Source organism: Chlorocebus sabaeus, chromosome 5, assembly GCF_047675955.1.
Source record: "Chlorocebus sabaeus isolate Y175 chromosome 5, mChlSab1.0.hap1, whole genome shotgun sequence".
Classification (NCBI taxonomy): Eukaryota; Metazoa; Chordata; class Mammalia; order Primates; family Cercopithecidae; genus Chlorocebus; species Chlorocebus sabaeus.
In genome coordinates this window covers 29,324,560-29,342,267 of record NC_132908.1, presented here as the reverse complement: position 1 = coordinate 29,342,267, position 17,708 = coordinate 29,324,560, and the positions used below count along the sequence as shown (strand labels likewise).

At 43.5% G+C, this 17,708-nt stretch overlaps 1 pseudogene; it reads left to right on the top strand.

Annotated features, from left to right (window-relative positions):
• Positions 1-16,336: 16,336 nt before the first annotated feature.
• LOC119621148 (mitochondrial protein C2orf69 pseudogene) lies at positions 16,337-17,356 on the top strand (annotated as a pseudogene).
• The last annotated feature ends 352 nt before the right edge of the window (positions 17,357-17,708 follow it).

Sequence of the window (17,708 nt, the reverse complement as noted above, 5' to 3'; positions counted from 1 at the left end):
AGAGAGATGGAATTCCCAGGAGAAGCTGAACCCACAGGTCCTGTTCTACCATTTGGTCTTACTGATACTACTCCTCCTCCTGGCCCAACAGGATTCCCAAACTCTTCTCTGGACCTCACTAGGGATAGTTCAGAAAGACAAGAAGTTATTAATGACCCTAAATTTCTGTAGTTTCTGGAGTCTAATTTGTTCATTTTTAGGTTTTGGGTTTCTGTCCTCCCTCTACATCCACAGAATTTTTGTGTCCTATTCCAGTACCTATAATTTTAAGTAGTCATTTTTTCTAGTCTAGTTACCCGTACTGTTTTCTAGTCATATCTTTTTTTCTAGTAGAGTGAGATGGTATAGACACCAAAAAACCTCTATATAAAAGTTCACTATAACTCAGTTGAGCACCATAACCCCTCTTGGGCTGGACTGTCATTCAGAGAATGTAAAAACCAGATTTGCCCGGGGTGGCAGTTAAGTAAATGAAAGATACATCTTGTCCAGGCATGGTCAATGAGAAATCTCAAAGTTTCAAAATGGATACCTATAGACCTCAGTGACATTCTCTTCATCTTGGAGTCAGTCAAGAAAAGATTTTTGGGTGCTGAGGGAAAAGTCACATTCATTCAACAAATTACCTAGCCAACATGTGTGGACCCAGAGAAAAAAAGAAGTAAAATCAGTATGCCATGCTGACAGATATAATGATAAAAGCTACAACGTGATTAAAATGAAAGTGGCCTCAAAATCCTAAAGGTTACATGAATGATCTTCAAGGGACACGTGGTGTGGCTGGAGTCAGCTGACTATTAGGCTAAGGGTGAGATACGATCAATACCTCACGAAGTGGGTCAAAGAGCAATGCAGTTGTCATGCCCAGAATGGTCTGGGGCCTTCTGAACCATGAGACAAATAGATCAACTTTCTCTAACAAGCACAGGTCTGGCATGCAGTGATGACCTCTGCATTACACATTGATTCAGCTTTATTTCTGGCTAAACTGTGGTATTTTCAGAGAACAGACCCTTTCCATGGACTCCAAAATGTATTACCTGACAGACCAGCAGCTAAAATTATTTCTGATTTGAATCCAAATAAAGGATGGCCTTTGCCAAATAGCCTTTAGTTTCAATGTGGAAGATTAAACAGTTAGAACACGGCCAATGACCCAAAACCCTGAGCTCTTACCATTAAGAGGAGCAACCAGCCTGGCTTCAGGTTCTGTGTAGCTCATGCTGAGGTTAGACATCCACAGTCACCCAGTGAGTACCTTAAGGTGGCAGCTTTCTTGACTCATCAGGGAATTAGAGGCAGGCATCTAGGAAACATTCAGCAAATTGAAGACCCCGTAGAGCCAGGAGTTTTGCTTCAAACAGTGAAGTGGGATGTATTAGTTCATTTTCATCCTGCTAATAAAGACATACCTGAGACTGGGCAATTTACAAAAGAAAGAGGTTTAATGGACCTACAGTTTTATGTGCTGGGGAGGCCTCACAATTATGGCAGAAGGTGAAATGCATGTCTCACATGGTGGTAGACAAAAGAAGACAGAATGAGAGTAAAGAAAGCTGAAAAATGGTTTCTCCTTATAAAACCAACAGATCTCGTGAGACTTATTTTTTACCACCAGAACACTATAGGAAAATGTGCCCCCATGATTCAATTATCTCCACTGGGCCCCTCCCACAAAACTTGGGAATTATGGGAGCTAAAACTCAAGATGAGATTTGGGTGGAAACACAACCAAACCATACCAAGGAGTATAAAATTTTCACCAAAGAACCTAATTTTTATATTACAGCTAAGATGTTCCTGTGGCAGTTCAATTTTCTTTTGGAATATGTTATATCCTGTGTGGCATTCTGATGTCTTGGAGAACTCAAATTTACTCACTTCAAAATTGGAATATCAAGCTGGGAAGTCCCAAGCCGTTGATGTGTCAGGATTAAGTTTTACAGGATCTTTGTAGCAAGCTCATCAATGACTTTCAAACCAGTGTAAGTAGTAGTGTCAGGGAGACTATGTGTCAAAAACTTCAAGGGAAACCTCTATGTGGAGGCTGACTCCGTCTCTCAGAGGCTTCAGATGAAAAGAATATCAAGTATTCTGATTTGTTTTATGCAACCACTGGAGCAGGCACCAGAGATGAGGCAAGTAGGCAAAGTTAAAAAAAAAAACTTTATTAGCTAGCCAATGTGAAGGAGGAAAGGGCGAGGTTCACCAGTCTCCTGCAGTGGAGGCCGAGGAAGTCACTCCAGCGTTCTCGGGCGAGGTTCCTAGGGCCGCATATGAAGAGGGGCGGAGGAAGTTCACACCGATGTCTTCCGGGAGCAGCCTTTTATGGATGGGGCTTGAGGTGGGCAGGACAGGGGCGGGGGGTAAGGGCATTTTCATAGGTGTGGCTGGGTAAGTTTCGATTTCTTTGTTTTGACATCACAATGCACAAGCGCAGACAATCGGTGTTTTTCCGGGGTGCGGGAATTTTTCCAGGGCACGGGAAAGTCACTGATGAAGAACCCAGAACTACGCCATCTTGTTTACCTTCTTTACCTTCTTCCATCTTGTCCTTTCTCCCTCACCCGAACAGTCCAACCTCTTATTAATTATAAGAATTAGGGGCGCTGTTATCTGTCTGGCTGCTTCCTGCTGTTAGGGGGTGTAGTTAGGGTCCGAGGTTGGCAGTTGGATGTAGGGATGCAGGAGCATTTGGTTGAAGGTGACTTGGGTGGTCTCTTGGACCTTGGCTCAGAGAAATTTGATTAGAATGGGAGCAAAGCACATTATTAAACATAGGATTAAAATGGGTATAAGAAATGGGAGCATCTGTTGTATTATTGGGAGGAATCATAAGGACGGTCTGGGAGAGAGAGGGGTATTATAGTTCCTTAACTCTGTCTTGATTCTGTTGAGGGTCTGGATGTTAGTGTCAACTAATCCTGATTCGTTAATGTAATAACAGCACTCTTCTCCTAAGAAAAGACATGTTCCTCCTTTTTCAGCAGTAAGAAGATCTAATGCCCATCTGTTTTGGGCTGCAACTTGGGCTATTGAGGTGATTTGTCTCTGTAATGATGCTAAGCTTTCAGCAGATGCCTCTATTGCTTCTTGTATTTGGCGAGTGAGGGATTGGGTGGACTGTATGAAATGGGCCAGGGCTCAGGTTCCGAGGCCTGATGCCACTAGAGAGGAGGCCAAGGAGATTCCAATGACTACAGGAAGGAAGACTGCCCGTTTTTGGAGATTATTAGAAGGAGAGTTAAATTGTAAAGTGAGATCAGCCACTTCTGCTTTGCTATATAGGGTTAAGCTAGGTACTAGGGACACTGGGACACAGAGGGATTGGCTGATGGATGTATGGCTAAGGACCTTGAAGAGGGTTTGATTACACCAGAAATAACCTCCAACAGGGGCTGTCTGGGTCCTATTGGGCAATTGGGTGTAATTACACCAGGAGGAGTTTGGGGCAGAGTAGCAGAAAGGAAAGATTGGATTTTCTGGGTTTTGGTATAGTGGGACTTGGAGTAAGAGCGGTTTTGGGGGGGTGCCGGTAGAGTCAGTTGTAGCCTTGAAAGCAGTGGGTAAGGGGACTGCCACTAAGGGGGGCTCTTTCAAGGGCTGCACAGAGGAAACAGTGGGAGAGATCTGTTATGTTAGCTGCCTGTGTTAGGTTTAGCCCTTGACAGACAAGCGTTAACCACGAGAAGGGGTCTTTATTGGAGGAATGTAGTTGATCTTGTAGGGTCTGCTCTTGTGATTGTATGGCTAAGGTTAAATTTTGTAAGACTTGTATATTTTTAGGGAGGGATTTTTGTTGGACAAGCGTCCTTTTTATTAAGAGGGTGGCAGTTGGATGAGAGTCCCAAATGCTATCTCTGTAAAGCCCTCCTGTTACTCTGTCTGCCCATCGGGGGTCCCAGGGGTCCTTTATATTTAGATGATATGGGGGTTTCTAGCGTGTTTTCCATCAAATTTTCCACTATAAGTGAAAAGATACTGACTGCTTAACTTGTTGTTCTCTGTATTATCCAGCATTGAGTGGTGTATTTTGCAATATTTGTATGGGCATCCTAGGTTGGTTTGTTGCCAATAGTTTTTACAATTGTATTCTGTCTGGTCATGTAGGAAGCAGAGGGACGGCTGAGCCCATCTATCTTTGGTGGAGGTTAGGGAGAAGTTTATAGAAAGAGCAGATTGACAGCCTTGAGGTGAGCAGTCTGCAGTGCCTTGTAGTTCTGAATGTTGTTTGTTGTTATCTGATCAAGTTTCAACTATAGAGAATCTCCATACTAACACAGGTTACTGACTATGAGTGTAGAGCACCAGAATAGTAAGGAAAGTACAAAGTAGGACCTCATCTTCACTATAGTTGTAAAGGTCCCCTTGCCACTGGAGGTGTTGTATAAAAGTAAGGAGACAAGAGAACCACTAGTTAGGGCTCGGGTCTGAAGGAGATCTGAGTCTGGGACTATATAGGAGAATTACATTATATGTGTGTACAGGATGTGTAAGAATTCAGTAAATAGTTGCATGTATATGTCAAGAGAACCACTGTGTTGGGCTGGGGTCTGGGGGCAAATAGAGATCTGGGGTGATGTGTTGAGACTCTGCCAGATTTGTGTACAGTATGGTGAGGAATCGGGATAGTCATAAAAGGCCTGGAAACATGGGTTAATTGGGAAGTTTGGTGAGCTTGAGGCGGGTGGGGGTGAGTTTAGTTGATTCCCACTTGTCACCTTCTGTGGGGGCCTTCTTCAGTTGTGATATGTGGACCCAGTGTGTGAGGCCTAATAGCTTGGCTGCTGTGTGTGTGGATAGGAGGACAGTATATGGGCCTTTCCACCTGGGTTGGAAGTCTTTAGCCTGGATATTTTTCAAGAATATTTGGTCACCTGGATTAAGGACGGTATGCAGATTGCAGGAGTCGGTAGGAGGAGGGTGTGCTAGCTCTGCATGTTGTCGTAGGAGTTGTCTCAGGAGGGTTAAGTATGGGAGATAGTCTGCTAGAGGCGAGGGAAGAGTGGGTATTTGTTGTAAGGTAAGTGGCCGTCCATAAACTAGTTCGAATGGACTAAGGCCTGTTGGGTTCCTCAGGGCCGCCCATAGTCGGGTTAGGGCTAAGGGTAACAGAGTGACCCACGACTGTCGAGTCTCAAGCGACAGTTTGGTGAGTTGTTGTTTGATTAATCCGTTGGCCTTTTCTACTTTACCTGAGGATTGGAGTCTATAAGGGATGTGAAGCTTCCAGGTTATGTGTAGGAGAGCTGCCACTTGCTGGACAACTTTGGAGATGAAGGCTGGGCCGTTGTCAGACTGGAGCATGAGTGGGAGACCAAACCTGGGGATGATATGTTCAGTGAGTATGGAGGCAACTATATTAGCAGTTTCTCCTGTAGTTGGATAAGCCTCTATCCATCCGGAAAAGGTGTCAATAAGGGTTAGGAGATATCTGAATTTTTTATGTTTTGGCATATGTGTATAATCGATTTGCCAGTCTTCGTCTGGCTGGTGTCCTCTGAGTTGGTGACTCAGATGGGGGTTGCGCAGTGCACCTTGAGGGTTTGATTTAAGGCAGGTGGAACACTGTTGATTGATTTCAGTTAGGTACTTCATGAGTGCGGGGCAGTGGACAAGGGGGCTTAAGAGGTTATGTAGAGCCTTAGGTCCTATGTGTAAGGAGTGATGTATGTCCTTTAAGACGGTGTAAAGTTGTGTCTTAGGGATAACTAATTTATTATTCATGTAAATCCAATTGTCTGTGGCTACTCTGGCTGTTGAATCTTGCAATAGTTTGGTTTTCTCTTCCTGGGTGTAATTAGGGGTATATTGGGGAGAAAGAAAACAAACAGAAGAAAGTGTAGGGGTGGAGAATCCGGCAGCTGATTTGGCAGTGGTGTCAGCAAAATTGTTGCCAGCTGCCACCGGGTTAGATGGAGTCTGATGACCTTTACAGTGTATGATGGCTGCTTTGGAAGGTGCTGATAAAGCGTCTAGCAGTTTAAGTATTTGCTTTCTGTTGATTATGGGAGTGCCACTGGTGGTTAGGAACCCTCTTTCTTTCCAGATGACAGAATGGGTGTGTGCAATTAAGAAGGCATACTTAGAATCTGTGTATATGTTTACTGTTTTTCCTCTGGATAGGAGGAGAGCCCTAGTTAGTGCGATAAGCTCCGCCTGCTGTAATGTTGTTTCTTGTGGTAAAGGCTTAGCTTCTAGGACAGCGGATGATGTAACTACCGCATATCCTGCCTGTCTGTTTCCTTGAGAATTTATAAAAGAACTGCCATCCACAAATAGGGTTAACTGTGGGCTCTCCAAGGGTTGGTCATGTAAATGTAAGTGACTAGGCGGTTGGGTCTCTAAAAGTTCTGGACAGGAGTGTTCAGTATGGAGTTGTTTGAGAGGGTTGGGGAGTAAGGTTGCTGGATTTAGAGAGGAGCAGACTCCTAGGGCAATGGTAGAGTCTTCTATGAACAAAAGGTGGAAAAGTTGGAGCCTGGACGGGGTTAGGTGGCTAATACTTTTGTGGGCAATAAGGTCTTGAAGGCGGTGGGTAGAGAAGACTGTTATATTACAGCCTCTAATGAGTTTCTTTGCTTCCTGGGTTAGACAGGCTGCTGTGGCTAGGGCCCGAAGGCAGGGCTGCCACCCTTGTACAGTGGGATCTAATTGTTTGGATAGATATGCCACAGGACGGTATGCGGTGCCTACAGGTTGGGCTAAAAGGCCAATAGCAACTTTTTGTCTTTCATCTGTGAAAAACTGGAAGGGGCATTGGAAGTCTGGGAGTGAGGGAGTAGGATGTGAGAGAAGGCAGTTTTTTAGGTGAGTGAAATGTTTATAGATTAACTTTGGGTTAGACAAAGGTCCTTGGGGAGTCTCCTTGACAGCTGCATATAGAGGTTTAGCCAAGATTCCGAAATTAGGAATCCAGTGTCTGAAAAACCCTACTAGGCCTAGGAAGGATTGGATTTCTTTAGCGTCTTGGGGAGGAGAAAGATTTTGTATTAGAGTTAAACGGTCTGTGGTGAGCGAGCACGTTGTGGGAGTGATTTCAATGCCTAAATATGAGACACATAGTTGTGAGAGTTGAGCTTTGTGTTTGGATACTCGGTAACCTCTGGATCCTAGATGATTAAGGAGGATTGCAGTGTCTAAAAGAGAGTCCTGTCTTGTGGGATTACAGAGTGAAAGGTCATCTACATATTGGAGAATTTTACTATTTGTAAGAGGACAGGAGGCCAAGTCTTTTGCAAGGGCTTGCCCAAAGAAATGGGGGCTATCTCGGAACCCTTGGGGAAGCACTGTCCATGTCAGTTGGGTGGAGACATGGGTATCCGGGTCTTCCCAGGTGAAAGCAAAAAGAAACTGGCAGTCAGGGTGTAAGGGGATGGTGAAAAATGCATCTTTTAAATCAAGAACAGTAAAATAGGTCGTGTCAGATGGGATATATGAGAGGAGGGTGTAAGGATTTGGAACTACTGGGTGAGTGGGGCGGACAGGCTCGTTTATGAGGCGAAGGTCTTGGACTAACCAGAAAGTTCCGTCTCACTTTCTTACTGGTAGGATTGGGGTATTACAAGGAGAGTGAGTGGGGATGAGGATGTGTTGACTGAGCAGCCTATTAATGATAGATTTGAGTCCGCGTAGGTGTTGTGGAGAAAGGGAGAACTGTGGGCGAGCTGAAAACTGAGAGGGATCTTTAAGTTTTATAAGGACTGGTGGGTGGTGACTTGCTACTAAGGAAAAAGAAGTATCCCACACTTGAGGGTCTACTGGAATAGGGAATGCGGGGGAATGGTTAGTAGAATGGTTGGAGTTGCTTGGGGAAGTTAGAACTAAAAGTAGATGACAGGCTGAATGGGGAAGGCTGATGGGAAGTGAGATACAGGCCTTCAGTTGACTTAAGACATCTCGGCCTAGGAGAGGAGTGGGACATGAGGGGATAATGAGGAACGAGTGCGCAAAATAGTTATTGGCCAGGCAGCAATTAAGAGGCGGTGTTTTTCGAGGGCTGGACGGGGAGCCATCGACTCCTACAACAGAGATATTGGAGGGGAGGCTAGGCCCTTTGAAAGACGGCAAAACAGAGTAGGTAGCCCCACTGTCGATTAAAAAATTAATTGTCTTACCCGCTACCAAAAGAGTTACCCGTGGCTCAGCGAGGGTGATGGGATCCCTGAGTCCCGGCACCTTCAGTCGTCGTCCAGGTGTAAGAGCTGGAAGGAGCTCCCAGGGTCCTGAGAAGGGGCATCACGTTGAGACGTTACGTCCGTTTTCAGGGTGGGGCAATCCGACTTCCAGTGCCCTTCTTCATGGCATACTGGACAGGGAGTCATTGGTGGACGAGGACTAGGACACTTGCTGGCCCAGTGACCAGAAGTCCCACACTTGTAGCACGGCTGCATTGGACCAGACGGCTGGGGATTTTGGGGACATCTATCAGCCCAATGCCCCGCGGCTCCACATTTATAGCAGGCCCCTTTCGAGGACTTTGGGGTCTTGCAAGCTTTACTCTCCTGCTTTGGGTTAAGACTAGGCTGCAGGGCAGCAACTAAAGCTTGGGTTTGGAGCTGCACTTTCTGCTTTAGACAGGCCTGTCGCCTGTCATTGGGCCTCAGCCGCTTCCTCTCTGGAGTTATAGACCTTGAAGGCCGACTTGACTAGATCTTGGATAGGAGTTTGAGGTCTATCCTCTGCCTTTTGGAGTTTTTTCCGAATATCTGGGGCTGATTGGGAGATGAAATAGGATGCTAAGATGGTTGCCCTAGCCGGGGAGGATGGGTCTAATTGAGTGTACTGTATTAAAGCTTCTGGTAGTCTGTTTAAAAAAGTGGCTGGGTTCTCATCTGGACCTTGAATGATTTCTTTTAATTTGTTAAAATTAACTACTTTATTTGAAGCCGCCTGCATGCCAGCCAGAAGACATTGAGTCGTTATGTCTCGTCTTCAGCGACCCAGCTGGCCTAATTGATAGTCCCATTCTGGGTCCACAGATGGGACTGCCTGTTCCCCTACTGGGATAGCAGCATCTGTTAAATGCAGCTGGTCGGGTGCTGCCTGGCGGCTGCTAGGATGCACTCTCACTCCTCTGGGTTTAGAGTAGAGGTAAGAATAACATAAAGGTCATGCCAGGTTAGATCGTAGGCCTGGCAAAGGTACCTAAATTCTCTGGTATAAACTGTAGGATTGGCAGAAAAATCTCCTAAACGTTTTTCAATTTTTGAAAGGTCTGCTAGTGAGAAGGGAACATGAACTCTAACCACGCCTTCTGCTCCTGCCACCTTACACAAGGGCACTAAAACTGCAGGGGGGTTGGATAGGGTGGGAGTGGGGCGGGGGAGGGGCTAGGCAATCTTTAGAGCGGGTATGGGAGGATATAGGTAAACTAAGGTGGCTAGGCGGAAGTGCCCAGGGGATGGAGGGAGGGGCAGCCTCAACAATGGTAGGCAGGACCGAGGTGGAGGGCGGAACTACAGCGGAAGCCGGAGGGGAAGGTGGAGTAGAAGCGGGAGGGGGAGGTGGAGTACAGGGCGGGAGTGGAAGGGGTGGGGAAGCTGAGGCGCGGGGCCTAGAGTAGGAATTTCCAAGGTCTTCCCGGGCGTCAGACAGGAAGGATGACTCTTCCTTTTCTGACTTTGCTAGGTCCACGCCTTTAGCCAACATGACTTGGGCCAAGGAACATTGGCTACACAAGTCTGGTCGAGAACGCAAGTCCCAAAATCCTTGTATATAGTTAATTTCAGACCACTTGCCTAGGCGCCGGCAGAAACTGCCAAGATCAAGTAGAATATTGCGGTCTAGAGTGCCCTCAGGTGGCCACTGAGACTGTCTAATTTATATTGGGGCCACGCCACAGTGGAGAGGAAAATAAGTCGCTTCCATTTAAGATCTTTTTCTAATTGTAAAGTTTTGAGATTGACCAGAAGACACCCTAAAGGGGTGTCTCTTGGTATTTTGGATTGGGGATTTCCCATTGCCTTCCTCTCTCGGTAGGCGGCAGCCCAACTCTATCTGGCTCCAAAGCCTCCTTTGGAGCCACCAGAGACCGGGAGGCTTGTGGAGCTGGAATGGAGAATACCTCCAGGCGGACCTCTCTGTCCTGGATGGGTCTCTGGTGGATTGGCCAAGGAGTATGAGAGGGAGGCAAGAGGTACTCACCCCTAGGAGACTTGGAGGTGTGGAAAGCAATGTCTAGGTCCTGGTCCATCCCTGGCTTGGAAGGAGGAGGCTCCTCGGACCTTGGGGGGCCCTGAGGAGGGGTCTCCTCCCGGGTTTCGGCACCACCTGATTTGTTTTATGCGACCACTGGAGCAGGCGCCAGAGATGAGGCAAGTAGGCAAAGTAAAAAAAACGTTATTAGCTAGCCAATGTAAAGGAGGAAAGGGCTAGGTTCACTGGTCTCCTGCAGTGGAGGCGGAGGAAGTCCTTCCGGCATTCTCCTGCGAGGTTCCTAAGTCCGCATATGAAGAGGGGCCAAGGAAGTTCACAGGGATGCCTTCCCCACAGCGGCCTTTTATGGATGGGGCTTGAGGTGGGCAGGACAGGGGGGTGTGGGGGTTGGGGGTGTGGTAAGGGCGTCCTCATAGGCCTGGCTGGGTAAGTTTCGATTTCTTTGTTTTGACGTCACAATGCACAGGCCCAGACGGTGTTTTTCTGGGGCCTGGGAGTTTTTCCCGGGCAGGGGAAAGTCGCTGATGAAGAACCTGGAACTGTGCCATCTTGTTTACCTTCTTTACCTTCTTCCATCTTGTCCTTTCTTCCTCACTGAACATATTTCTTGGCTGCTGGCAGAAGTGAACTATGTAAATCTGCCCACATAGTTCCTGTGAATCTTACCTGGAAAACAGGACTAGGGGATGTTGGGGATTTCATCAGCTACTGGCAGAGAGATGTTACCAATGGCGTATGCCTTACCTCACATACCCATCATTTTGTTGTTGTTGTTGTGAGAACACTCAAAATCTACTTTCTTAGCAATGTTCAAGAATAGAATAAATTAACTGTAGTCACCAAGTGTAATAGATCTCTTGATCATCTCCCGACTCCCCAACCTCTGCTCCCAAAGACCTCGTTTTAACGTAATTACCTCTGTGATGATGCTATCTCCAAATATAGTCACATCCTTAGGTGCTGGGGTTAAGGTGTCAACATATGAATTTTGGGGAGCACACGATTCAGCTCACAGCAGCCTCTGTCAGGACATAATGTTTACATTGTGATGCCAGTAACCTAGCAATAGAGGGAATGACATGCAAAGATTCTGAGGAAGAAAATTCCAGGCAGGCAATTCTATTGAGCATTGGCCCTGAAATGGGAGTGAACAGGACTGTAGAGTAAAGGTTAATCATAGAAAAAATCTCAAGCTTTTTAAAAAATAAAATTTGGAACACTTACTTATTTTATTTTTTGCAGAAAGTTTTCTCCTCAAAAAAGCCTGTGGCACATAGGAACTCTGTCACAGTTTACCCCTCCCTGATTCTGAAATGTGTAATAAAGTTTGGTTTGCAGCTTTTTAAAATCAGCTTTTAAACTAACAAATAATGACTGAATCAAGTTATACAGTAAGTGGACTAAAGTTTACAGGGCACAGATGAGTTTATCAAACTTCATTATTTTATCTTGTCATTACAACGTCAATATAAGCAAAAAGCTCTATATGCAAAACGCATATAACCACTGATAACTTAAATGTACATTTGTCTTTGTCTCCATATATTCACAGTAAGGCACACAGCAAAAAAATTTTAAAAAGTTTATAAAAATAAATCTGACTCTATGCATCTTTGTTTATGCCCTTTAGAACCTAGAGAAAAGAACTTCTTGTACCTGAAATAGCCTAAATAATATTATTGAAGAACTAATGAACAGGTGACATATTGTAGAAAATTAGCCTGTTATTGTTTTCTTCTGTGAATATTCCGTTTATTTGTACTATATATTCAGTATTTTTATTTGGTTTGTATCACAGCTAATGAGATATTTAGATATGAACAACTGAGTAGAGTGCTGAAATAGTGTGCTGGCATTTGTAGTTTTCATAAACATTATCGCAGGCAATGGAGTTGTGCCAGAGAAATCTGTTTTGTAGTACAAAAGGAATACTTAGCCAAGGCCTCAAGTTTAAGATATTTATTGAAAATGTCCTCAATTGCAATAAAAACATTATAATATTTTTAAAAATTTTGAAAAATTCTAAATTAAAATTCGAATTTAAACAAAATTCAAATGATGCCTTTTATGGAGGTAGGGAAGTGCTAATGAAGTAGAATGGGAATTGAAGCCAAAGACCTTGATTCAGGTAAATAATTTCACCTATATTAGTTTTATGTTAAAGGAAAAAATAAATGTGACCATATACTACTTACTGCAGTGCAGTATTTCAGAAATTCATGCATAATACATAATTACTTTTCTAATGGTAAAAAAGGAATCACATTTGACAAATTAAGGGAGGAGACCACCCCTCATATTGTCTTGTGCCCAATTTCTGCCCCCAAAGAAAGAAGTAAAAACTAAAAGGCAGAAATGAAATCCACAGGCAGAGAGCCTGGCGCTGCATCCTGGGCCTGGTTAAAGATCGACCCCTGACCTAACCTGTTATGTTATTTATAGATTCCAGACATTGTATGGAAAAGCATTGTGGAAATCCCTGTCCTGTTCTGTTCCATTCTGGTTACCGGTGCATGCAGCCCCCAGTCATGCAATGACAAGTACCCCCAGCTTGCTCAATAGATCACGACCCTCTCACACAGACCCCCTTAGAGTTGTAAGCCTTTAAAAGGGACAGGAATTGCTCACTCTAGGAGCTTGGTTTTTGGAGATGTGAGTCTTGCCGAAACTCGCGGCCAAATAAAACCCTTCCTTCTTTAACTAGGAGTCTGAGGGGTTTTGTCTGCGGCTTGTCCTGCTACATTATTACAATATGGTCTATCGAAGAGAGTAGTATTTCAAATGAAGAAACTTGGAATTTCTCATGAGGTGATGATCTATGCCATAGAAAATCTATGTAAAATATTTTATTCATGTATGCAACTGTTGACCTTTCTGCTTTTTAGGAAAACAACATGTTTTGAAAGCTTAATGCTGATACTAAAATCACCAAGAAGTTACAAGAATTCACAAAATGCCTAATATAGTTGAAATGAAATTATGGAAACTTCTCATCACCAGAAGAAAATAAAAGTAATGATCCAGAGAAGTATCAACCTAAGAGGCCAGTGCTCCATTCAGATGCATCTGATCACAAAGATGTCAGATCCATGTGGGTTGTTCAGCCTCTGACAAGGCATATGGAATAAACACAGATAAATTGCCTGCAGGCATCCAGAGTATGCTGTGTTCCATATGTGAGAACTAAATTATAAATTATGTTGCACAAAAGGAGATACACTACTAGTGTGAAGCCTTAGATAAATTATATGGTACATAAAACTCAGATATGAGGTTTATATTTAAATGTTTGCCAATATAATTTAAAAAATGAAGCCAAAATACTGTGGGAAAAAAACTATGAGCTTGTCCAGTCATATTTGGAAAAGAGCCAAATGGAAAGTAAACTATTGAAAATGTAGTAAAACAATTTAATGTACAGCATACAAATTACACATTAAAATGGACTGAGCTGATGAGCAGACTACTGCACTGAAATGCTGAGCACAATTAATGTAGTCATATACTTTATAGAAGGCAAATGAATACAAAATACAAATATATATGAAGATTAGATGAGAAGAAATGAAAAACATTTAATTGTTTTACTAGACTATATAAACAGGAAGGCAATATTCAAAGAATTGGTGACTCAAGTTTCAGAAATTGGAAACAAGACATGAATCTTATTAAAGTTTAGAGTGTAATGTGTCAAAAAAAGATAAAAAATGCTTAAAAGAAAGAATGGCTTTGGTTACTGTGAATGGTGCTTTAATAAACATGGGAGTGCGATTATCTTTTTGATAGATTGATTTCATTTCCTTTTGACATATATCCAGTGGTGAGATTTTATGGTAGTTCTATTTATAATTTCTTGAAAAACTTCCATGCTGTTTTCCCTAATGGTTGTACCAATTTACATTCTCACCAACAGTGTATAAGTGCCCATCTACAGATGAATGAAGAAACTGTTATATACACACACACACACAATAATATTCAGTAATAAAAGAGAATGAGCTGTCATTCATGTTAACATGGATGTATCTAGAAGACATTATGTTAAGTGAAATAAGCCAGTCACAGAAAGAAAAAGACCACATGATGTCACTCATATGTGAAATCTTAAAAAGTTGATCTCATAGAAGTAGACACTAGAATGGTGGTTACCAGAGGCTAGGGAGAGTGAAGGGATGAGGACAGGCTTGTCAAAGTTCCAAAGTTACTTTGATTTAGAGACTAAATTTTGGTGTTCTATTACATAGTAGGGTGACCATAGCTAATAATAATGTACTGTTCTCTTGGAAACAGGCCCCCAAATCTGGCCATAAACAGGCCCCAAAATCTGGCCATAAACAAAATCTCTGCAGCACTGTGAAATGCTCGTGATGGCTGTGACACCCACGCTGAAGGTTGTTGGTTTACCAGAATGAAGGCAAGGAACACCTGGCCCACCCAGGGAAGAAAACCCCTTAAAGGCATTCCTGAATCACAAACAACAACATGAACAATCTGTGCCTCAGAGACATGTTCCTGCTGCGGATAACTAGCCAGAGCCCATCCCTTTGTCTCCTGTTTTAGTTCATCTATAATCTATAGAAGCAATGTTTATCACTGGCTTGCTGTCAGTAAACGTGTGGGTAAAACTCTGTTCATGGCTCTCAGTTCTGAAGGCTGTCAGTCCCTGATTCCCACTCCGCACTCTGGATTTCTGGGTGTGTGTCTTTAATTCCTCTAGCGTCGCTGGGTTAGGGTCCCCACGACCGAGCTCGTCTAGGCACTGTACATTCTAACACAGCTAGAAGAGAGGTTTTTGAATTTTATTAGCACAAATAAATGTTTAAAGTGCTAGATATGCTAATTACCCTGATTAGGTCATTGTACACTGTACAAATGCATTGAAACATCACACTGTACCCCATAAATATGAACAATTATTAGGTATCATTATAAATAAAATAAATCTTGAAAGAATAATGATTAAACTGAATGGCATCAAAAAGAAAAAACTCTTAAAAATAGCGAGATAGAAGACAGATAACCTTTGAAGCTGAGGGCTGACTCTTAGCTCTGTATCAAGTCAGAAAACAGAAAAATTAATATCAGTAAACTATTAAAAGCTCTGGACAGCATACAAATTTATTAACAGAGTGAAAGGACAATCTAGGAAAGAAAATATGTGCATTTGCCAAGGAATTAATATCCAGATTACATAAGAGATTCAACTCAACAGCAATAGAAATAAAAAAACCCAACTGAAGAGTGAGCAAAAGACGTCAATAGACATTTTTCCATAGAAGACACAAAGAAATGCTCAACATCCCCAATCATCTGGAAAATGCAACAAAATCACGTGAGATATCACCTCGCCGCATTTAGAATTATCAAGAAGATGAAAGATAACAAGGTTTAATGAGGATGTGGAGAAAAGGGAACACTTATACACTGTTGATGCGAATGTAAATTTAGTACATTTTTAGATTTATTCATCTATTTGTTAGAAATGTGCATGGAAAACTATGCAGGTTTCTCAAAACAAAAATAGAAACAACAACAAAAAAAGAAAAGCAAAAACCTAAAAATGGAACTACCATACCATCCAGCAATCCCATTATTGAGTATATATCAAAAGGAAATAAAATCAGTATATTGAAGAGATATCTGCACTCCCATGTTTATCATAGCTCTATTGATAATAGCCAAGATATGGAATCAATCTTAGTGTCCATCAGGGATAAATGGATGAACCAAATATGGTGTATACACACAATGGAATAGGATTTAACCATAGAAAGAATGAAATCCGGCGCTGCGCGCTGAAGTCAGCCTCTGACGTGGTAGCCCAGCGCCGGCTTCAGGCCTGGCCACGCGGGCCCCTACAGTTGGGCGTCCTGCGCAGTCTCTCCCTCAGGATCCCCCTCAGGATCCCCCACCCTCGGCCTCCCAGCAGCTGGGGCTTTTGCGGTCCCCGCGGCTGCTGCTTCCGCTGCCTCTGCTGCCGCAGCTTGGAATTAGAGATTCCTGGTCCTGCTCTCACGGCAGAACCACAAACTCAGCGGCAGCAGCGGTTTGCGATGCTCCCCCTCCGTCGTCGGGCACTGCCTCAGAGCTTCCCCGTCCGCCATGCCTGGAGTCCGCCATGCCTGGAGTGAGTCCGCCATGCCTGAAGTGAGTCCGCCATGCCTGGAGCCAGTCCGCCATGCCTGGAGCCAGTCCGCCATGCCTGGAGCCAGTCCGCCATGCCTGGAGCCAGTCCGCCATGCCTGGAGCCCACCCGCATCGCAGCGCTGAGCTGCTCCTGCTGGCGGCGGCCAGCGGGGTACTGGAGCGGCGGGACATCTCCGGGGAGCGGGCGAGGGAGGAGCCGCAGCCACCACGTCCTCTCTTTCCTGGGGGATGTGCAGAATCACCATGAAATTATGACTGTGTCGTCCTGTGAATTATCAATGGGAAAATTGGAGTCTAGAAAATGTTGCCACCATTTTAGCTCACCGTTTCCCCAAGAGCTATGTTTGGGTGATGAAGTGCTCCCAAATGCATTTGCAGAAATTCAGCTGCCATGATAATTTTGTGAAAAGCAGTAACTTTGGTTCCCCAGAAAAGAATAGTGACTCTGGAGCTTTTAAGCACCTTTATATGTTATTAGTTAGTGCTTCGAAGTCAGAGTAGTTTATCAAATAAAAATTTCATTGTTTGGAACAAGGACTCCACAGCATCTAGTTGTAGTCCAATTCTTCTGATACTACAAATCTTTCCCAGGGAGACAAAGAGAGGACCTGTGAAAAACCTGATGAGTTGGCCATGAGTTTTTATCCACCGTCCCTAAAGGATGCATCTTTTACTTTGACTGGATTCAATAAAGGTTATGTTGTTTTGAATCAGTTTCTTTTTTAATGGAAAGAAGCCAAGAAAGACAAGAACATAGATGCTTTTAATAAAGCGTAAGAACAATGTATTGGCTGGATTGTGGTCATTCTGGAGGAAGCAATACTTGGGTTACTTATCCACAAATCTTGAAAGAATTCGCACAAACAGGGATTATTGTTCACATCCATGTAACAATTTGTCAAGTATGTGATCCAATAAGATCTTGGACTGGAAAGGAGCAAAATAATTTGTTGTAGATACTTGGGGATATCGGTTTGCAGGCTACTAGCCGAATTCATTTCACAAAGGAAGCTCCCACCGTATTCACTTCAGAGTTCATGAAGAATTTTGAGGCTACGAGTATATTAATGTACTTGTTCAGTGGAATAGCATAAGCACTTTGAGTGTTACAAATTCAGATAATTGAATGTAATTTATAGAATGTAATTCAGTTTTTGGGGGGCATGGAGGAAAGCCCACATTCTTCACATATGCGTGTAATGTGCAATAGCATTTCTTGCTCATAAATGTGAGCAGTTTTTAATTTGGGTTGTGTTAGAATTAGTTAATTTGAAATCTAGTAAAGAGGTTTGTTATAATACTCAGGCGATATAAGACCCTTACAAATGAAAGTTACAACATAGTTCTTGTAAAAGGTAACTAAAATTTTTTCTGTTGTAAATAGTTGATTTTCTGAGTAATGG